The sequence below is a fragment of the Acipenser ruthenus genome, unplaced genomic scaffold, assembly GCF_902713425.1.
Source record: "Acipenser ruthenus unplaced genomic scaffold, fAciRut3.2 maternal haplotype, whole genome shotgun sequence".
In the NCBI taxonomy this organism is placed as follows: domain Eukaryota; kingdom Metazoa; phylum Chordata; class Actinopteri; order Acipenseriformes; family Acipenseridae; genus Acipenser; species Acipenser ruthenus.
Genome location: NW_026708114.1, coordinates 35657 through 49552, shown reverse-complemented (window position 1 = coordinate 49552; position 13896 = coordinate 35657). Strand labels below are relative to the sequence as shown.

Here is a 13896-nt window from a genome sequence, read left to right as displayed (position 1 = left end):
TGTTTCTATCTGTTGGAGTGAATGGCAGTCTGCCTCAATTCTGCAACATTGCTCAGATCTATCTTGTGAATTACAATGTTTCCTTTCTCTGTAGTCACTTTGAGTCATGGTATGTTGAACATCTGCATTCCTACGAGCTGTCACTTACACAAGGGAGCCTGTCTGTCCACCTGCTATCTGAACTCAACGACACTGTCACGTTTGCTGCTTGCACCGTTGATGGCCGGCTGCTGTTGACCCCCAAGAGATACATTTTACTGAGCGAGTGCTGAGTTAATCTTGAAGTGAGTAATCTGTTGGTTCATTAGTGATACAACTTTTTTTAAAAACATATTTTTTCCCTAAGGTGATACTTGTGCCTAGATCAGCTGTGTTTCTAAAGTGAAGGAGTTGTTCTTGTACTTTTGCTGACACATTGTCTTTTACAAGTCGGTGTAATTGTAAAATTACTTTGGTTTGAGCTCATTATGTAACTACCTTATTATTGCCTCATTGATAAGGTTATGTTTTGATATTGGGTATGCAAACTGTTGAAACTGTTTATCCTACCACAGAAATATGGCAGCCGTATCCTCTCAAGCCTTGAAACTTCGTGTCATTGTTGAAGCTGACAGTATAAGGAAGATTAAACTTGACACCCTCCCCGAGTCTGTTGATGACCTGAAAAGCATTTTGAAGGACAAGCTCAAGTTGGATGCAGACTTTAGCTTGCAGTACAAAGACCCTGATTTTGATGGTACACTTATCTCCCTAGTGGACATTGACGAGTTGCCACAGAAAGCTACACTGAAACTTTTCATGGCAGAGGTGGAAACAGTTCTACAGACACAGAGTTGCTGTCAGATGTGTCCTCTCCAGAGCGACTTAGTAGATGGCTGCCAGGTATTTTTCCCCATGCCCACGTTTGCTTATGAGGTAGAATTGAAGCTCAGAGAAGGTAACACTGTCTTTGAAAGAAACAGAAAGTGTCTTCAGTTATCTAGAGATCAAAAGCATGACATCCTAGAGAAACTTGCAGCTACTATTTAGTTTCAAAGCAGCTGAAGCACTTGTTTCCAAACACCCCTGCCTGAAAGAGCTTGGATCTGAGACTGGCTGGTATGGACGGAAGAACAGCATAAAATACAAATTGGGTAACTACAGAACCAAGTTGAGGAGACCAGGATGTCAAGAGGTCAGTATAAACGCAGGAAAAAGAAGCAGAAGTAATCCAGAGATTGAACCATCGCACTCAGAGACCCAAGCGTGCTGAAGTGAACTTTTTGCCTGACTTCCCCAAAGGACAGGACATGGCAAGTCTTGAAAGACAGAGGCTGGAGATAATCCAAGAAGTTCAGAAGACTGAGAAAACCCTACCCCTCATCGATAGGATGATGCAGACGACATTTGTCCTGCGGCGGCAGGAGGTAGTCACCAACAGACCACCTGTGAGATATCCTTGAGCGATAGCCGGCTCTACATTTGGAGTCGCAGGTAAAATTGCACAGCTTTGTTTTTTCAGCAATATTTTGTTTTTCCATATAATTAATTAAATAACTTGTCTTGAATACTGTCACTTGTCTGTCGTTTCTGTGTGTAGGTGTATGCAGAGTTCCAACGGATCACAAACCAGAACTTGCCGAACATCTTTTATGAAGAGCTTGACCGCCACACTCTTCGCTTGATGACCTTATACCGACAGAGGGCATCAGAGACAGGAAAGACATCTGATGCTTTGGCTGACATTCTGAGGATTCATGATCTACAGGTAAGATGGTCAATGCATATGTCATTAGGTCACTGCATATCTAAAGATGGGAATCAGACCTGGTTCAAAGTAAATCAAGCATAATCTATTTGACTCGGGTCTGGTTGGAATACTTTGTTACATTGTTATCACTTTAGTGATCTGAGGGTTCATGTACTGGTGCTTGTGTGATGCATGATGTATCCATTCTAACTATTCACAAGATTTGTGTGCCAGGTAGACAAGTATGATCCAATATGAAGGTCAACCCTAAGCCCTCCTGCCCTGTGCACTTTGGAGATCTGAAAAGATGTGACAGGTGTAGGCAATATGCTAGCAGCTCCATAGAGACCTCTGATAGGCTAGTTGGAATGTATGGCATATTGCTGTCACCTGCCAAATCTTGTCAGATCTCCAGAGTGCATAGGGCGTGAGGGCTTGGGCTTGATGTTGAGATTAGACCTATGTCTCAAAATGGATTTGGGATTATTACCTCTTCAGGACCAACATGATGTCCACACAAGGCGTACCACTGTGCTCCATGCCCTTCCTGTGTTGCTGCGCAAGAAGGTCTCAGGATTTTAAGACATGCAGGGTTAGTTTTTTGCCCCTCTGGTGTGTGTGTGTGTGTGTGTGTTGATTGTGCGCATTTCAAATTCAACATTATATCAATCTGTGGTTGTTATACAGTAAGTTTTTAAAGCTATTTCAGTCACTGAAGTCTTAACCTTGGTCTTCTAAATGCTACTTTTCCTGTCATTTGTGCATTTCAGGTGGAGGATTCTGATGAGCCAGATGTTGGTGATGCACCAGTCGCCATCCTTGCAGTGGTCAGTGATGACGCTGAAAAGCCGGTCCACTTCAACCCAATCAAGATTTCCATTGTCCTGGAGAGTGAAGTCATGGTGACCAACCTACCCAGACTGGCTGACGCTTTCCTGGTAATGTTCGGTCTGATCTATGCTCTACATCTGAGTTATCCAAAAGAACTGGCCAACACTTTTGAGTTCGTTCAGAAAATCCTGCTGGGTCTAGAAGATGGGACACTTAAGCGAAGACTGCAGGCTTTGAAGAATGACTTGCTGATACACGTGTAGTGATTGACCAAAGACACGATCCGCCTGGGTTCTGGTGGATGCATTATTTTTATACTGTGGAAGACATTTTGAGTTTGCAGCCAGTGTATGAGTTTCATTTCTCTTATTTTCTTGTGATCTTAGTTAGGATACTGAAAGAGCTGTTATGGTAGCTGGAATACAGAACAAATCGAGTTTTTGTTTTCTAACAGGGAAAGGCCACAGAAGGGTTTTACTTTAGTCATATGGCCTAAGGCAGGTGAGTGGAAGGTGAAGGTGACGTAACAGAATTGTTGTAATACAGTTGTGGGCAGCACCTATGAGCCCAGCTTTAGTTTGTTGATAATCATTTGATGCAGTTAATTCTACTTAATATTAATTTTTAGGTTGCTCACATACTCTGCCAACATGCTTCTGGTGAGCTTTCTCTAGAGAATTTCTATTGTTGAAAAGCACTAAGCTCACGGTAAATGTTTTTTTATTTTTTCTCAGACTATCAACATCTGGAAGCAGAGGCTACCTCAAAATGGTCAGTCATTTTCTGAATCCCAAATAGACCCCTAGCTCCTATGTAGATCTGAGTAACAACCCCACCCTGACTTCTGACAGGCTGGACGGATTTTTTTTTATTTTACCATGTTTACACTTCTCCTAGCATCTCTATGGGAGTATCTATAGAGTAGGGGCTTGGCGATGATTTGGGATTCAGAGACAGGATCATTTAACCTCTTTTCACACTACAAAGCAAAGTTGCACTGTGTAAAGTAACAGACCTCTCAAATACTTTATGTGGTTATGACACCATTATTGCACCTTTTGTTAAACACAATTTTCAAATTGTTATCGTTACGATAAAACATTCTTGTTTTAATTATGCATTTGAACATGTTTTTTTTTATTTGGGTTAACTTTATATATTGCATGTATTTAGTTTGAGTTAGTGCTACTCAATTAACCTCAGGTAATCGGTTGCCTAAAAAAAATGGATTAACCGTACAATTGCCTTTTGATTCCACTGTTATATTTTTTAATTTACATTGAAGTTACCACAACTTAAAAATGTTAAGTAAAGAAAATAAGAATAAGTGTAAGAAAATAAATCAGTAAGCAGAACACAAACACATTAAGTTATGGCGACATAATATGTATACATTAAGTGCACTTCAAATGGAAGTTGTTGTTAATTCAATGTATTGAGTTTTAATTAGCAAAATAACTGAGTTCATCATCATACTATTTTAAAGTATAGTTTAATTAAACTTGAAAATTATATTAACTAAGAATAGTAAGTACTGTATACATTTTCATTTTAAGTTTCATTACTCAAAAAATCAAAGGCAATCAGTTGCCTCAATTTTTGAGTTAGTAGACCTTATCGGGGTTTACAGTGTGGCATTTTTAAATTATTGGTGATTAAAACCTACAGTACTGATGCTAATTAAAAAATAATAATAAAACGCTTACCAAGTACCAGTGTGATGGATGTCCCTGCTTGTTACCACACAAATCACTGATGATGGCAGGGAAATTGGAGAGAGCTTCAGTCACAAGACATTTTTGGCGTTTTTAATCTTTGATGGTATTTCGTCTTGATTGCCCTTTGCTAGTAATGTACTTGTAATGAGCAAACAATCCACATTTTTTCACTGGATTGGAAGCTAAAAACTCTTACTACTCTCACACCAGACGTAGTCTTGGCAATACTAGACCGCATGGCAATACTGCGGTTTCTGACTGGCCATACATTCTGTATTTTGAAATGAACCAATAGTACTTAAGTTACAATAAACTTAAATCGGGTCATTGAAACAAATAAATATCGACTTGCAGGCATGAACGCACACAGGAAATAAAACGAGTTAAAGACTAGGCTTTTAGTTTTTTAAAATGTCTTTTTTTGTATCCCAGACAGACTGCAGTAACCGCCCAACTGTTTATATTACATTTAAACAACAGGGCTTATTTAAAATGTACATATTTAATATGTAAATTAGTTGTGTGTGCGCTGAACGCTCTGTCACAGCACATCAGTCTGGTGTTAGCGATTAAATGTTGATTACATGACAAAAGTTTGCAATAGATAGGCAAGTGGTACTGAATAAAATGCGTTGTCTGCCATTTCAGAATTTTTCTCGAGTACCCCAGTTTGAAAACCGCTAGAAGAAACCACATTACCAACAGATACAGTTTAATAGTAGTAGTATTTAAAAGCCGTTGTCCTGACTGGTAAATTCTTCCAGCTTCCCCTTTTATTTTGACACTTTCCATATAATAATGGCATTTTTATCTTGACATTTTTCATTCTTAGCCACCAAGTAAATATTTGGACAGTTTTCAAAACAATTGTTGCTCTATTTTTACAACACACGTTGGTGTTGTTGATAATATGATAAACGCGTATATCTGCTTCAGGTTAAACGATGGCCCGTGTTACACAGAACACTACAAATAAAATGTCAAATATACACTGTGTTTTTCGTTGGTTTTGTGGATTTGCTATGTTTTTAACTTATTTTAATACTGCACATAATTTATATAGTTTAGAAAATGCTACTTACCAAAACCATGCTGCACGTGAACTGTATTACATAATAATTTCCTTTATTCCGATTCCAGTGGTGTTTTCTCAATGCAAGATGTATTGTAGGCATATATACAGTGCCGTATAAAACCACATACACTGTCTGTATATAATTTTATCATGCTCGTTATAGGCCTACTGGCAAAATGGTCAAGAGTCAGTTGGTGCTTAACACATACTGAATCATTTTGGCCGTGAATTTTAGCATTTTTGGTCATAGAAAAGACACATTTCACATATTTTATAACGTTACCGTAGGCTTTTTTTTTTTTTTTTTTTTTTTTTTTTAGCTAATGATGCGTTTTCGTTTCACAAATCTTCTGCACACAGTATTTTTAAGCAACTATAATAACCTATATTTCAACAGTTACTGTCAAAGCTTATTACTTATTCTTCCAGAAGTAATGGTCGGGTGTAACAGGGATACAAGGTTATATTTGCGCTGGGCCATGTTGTTAACAAGCCTGATGTTGTCGTCCAGGCTTTACTGTGAAACTGACTGTAACCAGGGAGGGTGTGAGCGCATCTTAATGGACTGGAGAATAAAAACACAGGAGTTTAATTATGAAAATGCAAGTGTAAACAAACAAGTAAAGATTAGCATGTCGTCAGACATGTCATTGTAATACAAAATGCATTAATATACTGCGTATTGGTATTGCGTCTGGTCTGGGAAGAGGGACACAAGAGCGCGTTAAGAGAATTTCAGTGGGCCTTTTTTATTTCAGGGGGGCCTTGGCACAATGGCGCGGCCTAGCGCGAACACTGCAGATGAGGTATGACACAGGCCTGGTTTTTGGGATGGAACCGCATAACAGTCTCGCGTTTTGATTTGTCCATGTCTGTCACATGAATATGTCGTCACACTTGTGGAAAAGCTTGCAGGGATTTTTAACATTGTGATCAGAGAGAGCGAGAGAGTGATCTGCTTTCCACAACCTTACCATTAAAATATAACGTGGTATTACGCTGTACTGATATAACAAACTATGGGTAATTACTTTATATGAATTATCATGTTATGCACGAAAGTAAGAATTGGCTTTCTGTGGTGGTGTACTTTTTTCTTTCAAGTAGCATATATCTATAATCGTTTTTGCTATATATTTTAATATAAAATGTATACTCTATTGCAGTTTTGTTACAGGATACATTGGTTTATCTCTAATGTAATCACAGTTGTACATATAGACTGCCCCTGTTTTCATTTGTCGCAAATTCTGAGCCGCTTTGGTTTAGATAACGTGCCAAATTCTGGGCCGCTTTGCATTTTCGAATTCAGCCCTGTTTTGGGGACTCAGTTGACGAGTTTCTAAGTCATCCATGCACAGTTTACCATAAACTGGATTGTAAATTCATTAGAGTAACCCTTAGTACATGAATCAAAGTTAATGTATTTTATACTCTCCCCAGAAAACTTTTTTTTTTTTTTTGAAAAAACAGAAATAAAATGTAAATGTTAAAAAAAAAAACGTATTTCTTATTATGTGAAAAAACTACACTGAAATAGATACATGAAAATTAATTAAAGCAGTCGTTTTCCTTTTATTAAAGGCTAATATTAAAACACATTTTTGGGAAGGAACATGGTATTCCGAAAAAAGGACATCTCATTTTCTTATGTAAAGTCCATCAATATATTGTAGTGTTTGAAGTTCTTTTTGGACAGAAATGAGACTGCAACTGTGAGTAGATGTAGGCCGTTTATTTTGACAATAATTAAATAATCACAAAATAAAATCATAAAGTGAGGGAAAGGAGACTGGGAGTCGAAGGTGAAAATAAATGATTGTAGTAATATTTCTTTTACCCTACCCTTCCCAGTCTTTTCCCCGCCCCTCTTTTGCGCAAAACCTGAACTCCAATTCCCCTCCACACACGTGTACCACCATGCAACCCCGGCACGCACACACCACCATGCAATCCCTGCACACATACACACACCATGCAACCCCGGCACGCACACACCACCATGCAATCCCTGCACACATACACACCACCATGCAACCCCGGCACGCACACACCACCATGCAACCCCGGCACGCACACACCACCATGCAACCCCGGCACGCACACACCACCATGCAACCCCGGCACGCACACACCCACCGTAGCAATTCTTTGCAAAATATATTTTCGGGTATTCAGCCCCATTCATGTCTATGGCAGTGTTAAACACATTTTCAGTCATATCTCTCGAACCAGAGCACCTATAACCACCATTCGAAGGGTTCTAGACCAGCCTGAATGTAATATGCCCAGTTTCATAGCAATTATTTGCAAAAAATATTTTCAGGGTGTTCAGCCTCATTCATGTCTATAGCAGGGTTGAAAAACACATTTCAGGCATATCTCTCGAACCCGAGCACGTAGAACCACCATTCAAAGTGATATAGACTCAGGGGAGCACCCCAAACCACCCCCTAAAACGGTGTAGTGGTTCACCCAAAAACTCATGTCATGATGAAAAAATTCACTTTGCCAAGCCGTCCTGGCATCTGAACCATGAAAATGGTGACTCCTTGTGTGGGACCCCATGGGGCCGCGCTGCAAAAAAATAAAATCAAGTTCCTAACCCCCACAGAACCTGAGATACACCCTGTCAAAAATGTCCAAACTACCCTTTTCGGGGTCATATCTCCATGACCCTGGGGCCTAGAAACCGGGTTGAACTTCCTAGGGTCATGTATGGGGGCCCTCTTTCACAGGGAGCCACCCATTTTCAAATGGTACATTTTCAGCATGATGGCATGTCAAGGTTGCATTTCCAATCGCTTTTGAGCTCCAGGTTGGCAAAAAAAAGTCTACTGGTGTCCTTTCTAGCTGGGGACATGTCGCTTGGAGAAATCGACATGGGCCCCGAGGTGGACCTCCGTACCGATTTTCAAGTCTCGGGGACCCCCGGAACCGGAGATATAGCACCCTGAAAAATGTTTATGGGAAATCCCATTATAAAACCCCTTTGGGGCAACGGCCACCATCTGGCGGTGGGGTGGTGTATAAACCCGTGGCCAATGTGTTTCTTTAGCTAAGACTCTTGTGCACACAGAGTCCCCTTCTGAGTTCGTTGGCCCAGGGGTCGTGGAGATATGGGTACGATAAGAGACCACCCCCTTCCCCTATGGCAAATCCCATTATAAAAAAAACATTGGGGTAAGGCTCGGCCAATGGCGGTCGTGGGTCGTACGAACTCGAAGCCAATTTTCTTTAGCTAAGACTGTTGTGCATCTAAAGAGTACTAGCGAGTTTGTTGGCCCAGGATTTGTGGACTCATGGGGTACGACAGGAGGACCCCCCCCCCCCCCCCCCCCCCGACCGCGATTTCCTATAGCAAAATACATACAAAGAATGTATTATATACAAGACCTGAAATGTGCACATTTTGTAGTGTATTTATGCAACAGAAGCCCAATTTAAGTCCATTCCAAGTGTTTTGTGATCACAGTATCAGCTTGAGTGTATCGGAGCAAAAGAGAGCAGAGGCGAAAAAAAGCACTATATACCCTATTCTTTAAAATATCACTTTGCAGTGCAAATTTGAGGAACGCAACCACTTAGCAACTGGTACTGGTACCAAATTGGTACTGCAATTTAAAGGCCTGTAGTGTCAGACTGGTAGTCCCTAACTGATTCAGGTGTTTTTGGAATGATTCTTGCAAATAATGATTTATAAGAAAAGAGAGATTGACAAACAGCATTTTGCTTTATATGCAGAAACGGGCAACTACAAGAGGGTGTCAAACAAGCTGTGAATGTCCCAGGAGGCTACAGAGAACCTCTGGGTATGAATCCAGATGCTCGCAGTACCTGTTCTTAGATGTCCGAAACCACTGTATCGCTGTATAACTGTATACCCTATAAATATGATTTTTTATTGTGTATTTGAGGAACACAAACAATTACAAACTTCAAACTTCAATTGCTGTGCTATCAGTATATCAGTGTATGCTGGGTATCAAAAGGCCTTCACTTTTACAAAAGGCTGTCAAAATTTAAAAAAGGCCATCAGTTACAAAAACAGGTGTGCTCCTAACCCAATACTTGTCTTTTTAATTCTGTGCATCCAAATACTTCTAGTTAAAAGTTTTAAGAATTAAGCCTACTGTTTGTTCTGTCCTAAACCAGCAGTCTGTCACCCAAATTTATTAAATAAACGGGGGGGGGGGAGGGGGTCATCAGATTATTCTCCATTTTATTGTAACTGAGGTACCGTTCAGTTGAGCGAAAATTGTAAAGGGGTACTCGAGCTGAAACCTCCAGATAGAAGGGCACTGGTCTCTTAAACCCAGAAGTTCTGATAAACCCCTACGCCTCACTATATATTGATGGACATTACATAAGCAAATGAGATGTCCTTTTTTTTTTTTTTTTTGGTATACCATGTTCCTAAATGTTTTCTGGGAGAGTAAAAAATACATTAACTTTGATTCATGTACTAAGGGTTACTCTTAAATGAATTAACGGTCCAGTTTATGGTAAACTGTGCATGCATGACTTAGAAACTCAGCTGTCAGCTAAGCAGAATATCTCAAAAACTGGCCTGAATTCGAAAATGCCGAATTTGGGACGTTATCTAAAAACCAGAGCGGCCCAGAATTTGGGACGTTATCTAAAAACCAAAGCAACCCAGAATTTGGGACATTATCTGCAAACCAAATCGGCCCAGAATTTGGGACGTTATCTGAAAAGCAAAGCGGGCCAGAATTTGGGACGTGAATGAAAACATGGGCAGTCTATATGTACAACTGTGATTACATTAGATCCACACTATTACAGTTTTGTTAGAGGATGTATTAGTTTAGAAGACATATTGCAGCGTTTCCACGCAGTGGGCAGGATAGAAAGAGACAACACGCCGTTTCCAAGTTCAACGCTTTATATATGAATCTCTTTCAGAGCCCACCGCTCTAGCCACTTGCTCTGCACCGACCACAATGCGCTGCAACGCCCCCTTTTATACCTTAGCCCCGCCCCTTTATTCTAATCGGGTGCCAGAGTGAACAGCTATCCCATTGGTCCCCAGCTGCACACCAGGACCAATGGGCACACACAACAAACAGCCAATGACAGGGACAGCTCACACAGCCAGAGACAGAGCGAGCCCGCAGCTACCGGTAATACAGACCGGGGGGGGGGGGGGGGGCAAGGAACACAATACAGTGGCATTAACAGAGTAGAAACAAGAGGGAATACAGTACACAAACGCAATACATGGATCGCTACACTATATTTGATATTAAAATATATCGCGTAAACAATTATATGTTAAAAAGTACGCCATTACAGAAAGCCAATTCTTACATTTGTGCATAACATGATAATTCATATAAAGTAATTACCCATAGTTTGTTATATCAGTACAGCGTAATACCACATTATATTTTAATGGTAAGGTTGTGGAAAGCAGATCACTCTCTGGCTCTGATCACAATGTTAAAAACCCTGCAAGCTTTTCCATTCGTGTGACGACATATTCATGTGACAGACATGGACCAATCAAAACGCGAGACTGTTATGCGGTTCCATCGCAAAAACTGGGCCTGTGTCATACCTCGTCTGTTTTTTATATTAATCCAGGTTCAGTGACTTCCTTGGTGGACACGGAGATCTCTGATTCAAAGTCAGGACTCCGATCACAGAGCTAGTGGGAGCACCTACCAGAAGAGAAGGAGTTAATAGCGCAGCTCAGAAAGGTGGAGGACAGTCTTGAGTTTATTGAAGCTGTTTACTGGATTTATATTAACACGATTGCTGTCAAAAATAATAATAAAAAAGTCTTCTGAACTCCTTTTGCGGGGTTCAGTAGAATCTCATGATGTTCCCTTTGCTGTGTCCCGCATCGCAGCGCGATTATTTAAAAAAAAACTAAAAAAACAAAACATTGCCCCAGCAGTGGCGGAGGAAGAGAAAGTTGTTAAACATGCCAAGTCAGGTGTTTTAGTATTTTAACAATATTTAGTTCTCTGCGTTGTAGGAGTTCTGGACTCCACTTCAGGAGAGTTTTCCCCGTAGTAAGTCATGCTGTACTTTCAGGATCGTTGAGGCAATGACACGAATATGAAGATTGTAACATCTGCAGATATTTATGCAAGGGATAGTGTCACTGTTCATTTTTTCCCCCTCTGAGTCAGTGGGCTCCTGTGCAGTTGTACCGCCTATTCCTCTGCCACTGCGCATCCTCTATAGAAATAACTCATTTTCCTTCATAAAGTGGAATGAAACCTGCTGAATAATGTTACGTTAACTTATTGAATCACACACCGCTTTTTAGTTTTCTGTATACTTAACGGAAAGAATTGACAAATTAAAAAAGATGACATTTCGAAATCTAAGATGAAATGCTACTGTACTACTAATATGGATTCCGGTAGACTTTTTTTGCAATATCATTATGTAGTTTCTTTTGATTACATGATGTTAAATGAAAGATCTAAAGTATATTCATATAGTTTTGTATGTGTGGTTTTTTTTTTAATTGTCTCAATCCTAAAATTCTAGGTGGTGCGAAACTTTGAGCCACAGCTGTGTATTGCCATAAATAATCACATATTTGAAAATGTGAGATCTACAAATTGATGGCAATGGATGTGATAGGCTGGAAAAATTGTCAGCTCTGTGTGGCTTTGCAGTGGTCCAGTAACGGAATACCCCTGTGTCTCAATGTCTTTTATTAAGTTTTTCCGTCTCTGTCTCTCTTTCTGTCTGTCTGTCTCACTCTCTCTCCTGTTTCTTTCTTTCCTTCGCTCTCTCGCTCCCTCTCCCTTTCTTTCTTCTCTCTCTCTCTCTCTCTCAGACCCTCATGTTAAGGTTACGGCACTCGTTGCCTGAAGATCTGGGCGAGGATCTCTCAAACAGAGCCACCCTCTGCCAGCTGGCCAACCACATGAGGCCATCATCCACGTGCCCTCCCCCGCCGTGGTGAGTGTTTCCTCTGTGTCTTTCTCCCTCTTGTCAGAATGCCTTTACTTTACGGGTCAGTGTGTCAGTCAGGTGGCAGAGCGAGGATGTCCGAGCTGCCTACAGAAAACCAGAGGAGCTGCGTGCCGGCTCCACGACACCACTGCGTCTGTACTGGAATTCATTCGCTTGTTTGCTTGTCCTTCAGCCGAAGATCAGCGCTGCCAAAAGCAGACGGAATGTGCAGAATTTTCATCGACGCCTGCAGAAACCTGGGAGTGTCTGAGGTGAGCTGGTCATCCACTTCCCTCCTGTCCTGGTCTCTTCATTCACAGGGGGCCGACACAATAAGCTTGTCATTCAATATCTATAATTGCACCATATTAAGTTTTCCAGCTATGCTATACTTTTTTTTTTTTTTTAATGCTGACCTATTTTTTCAGGACCATGGCAGTGCAACTTTTCGTACCAATGGTTTACATAAACAGTTCACCGAGGGTCTCCCCTGGTAAAGGCACGTGTGATAGAAGAATGATAGAATAATCGCACGAAGAGTTCTAATCTAATATGTTTGGGTGATCTCTGTGATTTGTATAACCTGAATAATGATATTATATGAAGTTTGATGTTAACAAAGTATTAGATTTACAATGCTGAACTAACACACTGGAATGTGGCCAAGGGTCAGCAGCCCTGTTTTCAGAGAAGTGCATGAGTCAGCGACATGAGAATAGGACACTGTCTCAAATGATAATATTTTGAGACCGCGATAATTCCTCTTTTCTCCCCAGTCACTTAACTAATATTCTTGTATTAAGGGAATCAACTTTGTGGGACCTGACAGACACTCTCTCTCCCTGGCAACTAGAAAAATCAACCAATCAGAAAAGTCGGTAGGCAACAGTATCAAGAATACCACAAGGTTGGTTTGAGCTGACTAAGGGAGATAAGAATTACCACAAGTCATGAACTCTGTGCAAAAACTGATTATATAAGGAACTGTTTGACTTAGTGTATTTTGAGCTTTCTTTGCGGTTGCTTGCAGAGTCTGTGTTACTTTGTTGAGTGCTCCAGTCTGCAGACTAATAAAGTGTGAAGTTGCTCCGACTTGTCTCTGTCTCAATCGTTCTCTCGGTACGGGACCGGTGCCTGCTCGGTTGTATGCAGAAAATTCCACCACACACGGCTGTTTGGTGTGCAGGGGGGAGTCACACAGTCAGGATAGCGTAGGGGTCCCCGAGGGTCTCCCCTGGTAAAGGCACGGCCACGTAGTGTGCAGGGGGTAGTCCCACAGTCAGGGGAGCACAGGGGTCCCCGAGGGTCTCCCCTGGTAAAGGCATGGCCGCGTAGTGTGCAGGGGGGAGTCACACAGTCAGGGGAGCACAGGGGTCCTTGAGGGTCCCCTGGTAAAGGCACGGCCGCGTGGTGTGCAGGGGGGAGTCACAGTCAGGGGAGCACAGGGGTCCTTGAGGGTCCCCTGGTAAAGGCACGGCCGCGTGGTGTGCAGGGGGGGAGTCACACAGTCAAAATGGGGATGTATATGTATATATGTGTCTGTGTGACAAATGTAAACACTAAAAAGCTCTTCATATCCACTGCCTCCTTGTGAGGCGTGT

The 13896-nt window shown here is 41.2% G+C and overlaps 1 long non-coding RNA gene across 8 annotated transcripts in view; it reads left to right on the top strand.

Moving 5' to 3' along the window:
* LOC117973202 (uncharacterized) overlaps positions 1–12706 on the top strand; it is a 55635-nt gene extending 42929 nt beyond the window's left edge. For 7 of the 8 annotated variants that reach the window (XR_009323584.1, XR_009323586.1, XR_009323585.1 and 4 more), the window contains 4 exons: positions 95–284; positions 555–1473; positions 1580–1747; positions 2500–3676. This is a non-coding gene — a long non-coding RNA (uncharacterized LOC117973202). Of the gene's footprint in view, positions 1–94; positions 285–554; positions 1474–1579; positions 1748–2499; positions 3677–12176; positions 12302–12488 lie in introns of those variants that run through there. The other variant, XR_009323588.1, reaches the window with a different exon arrangement.
* Positions 12707–13896: the final 1190 nt, after the last annotated feature.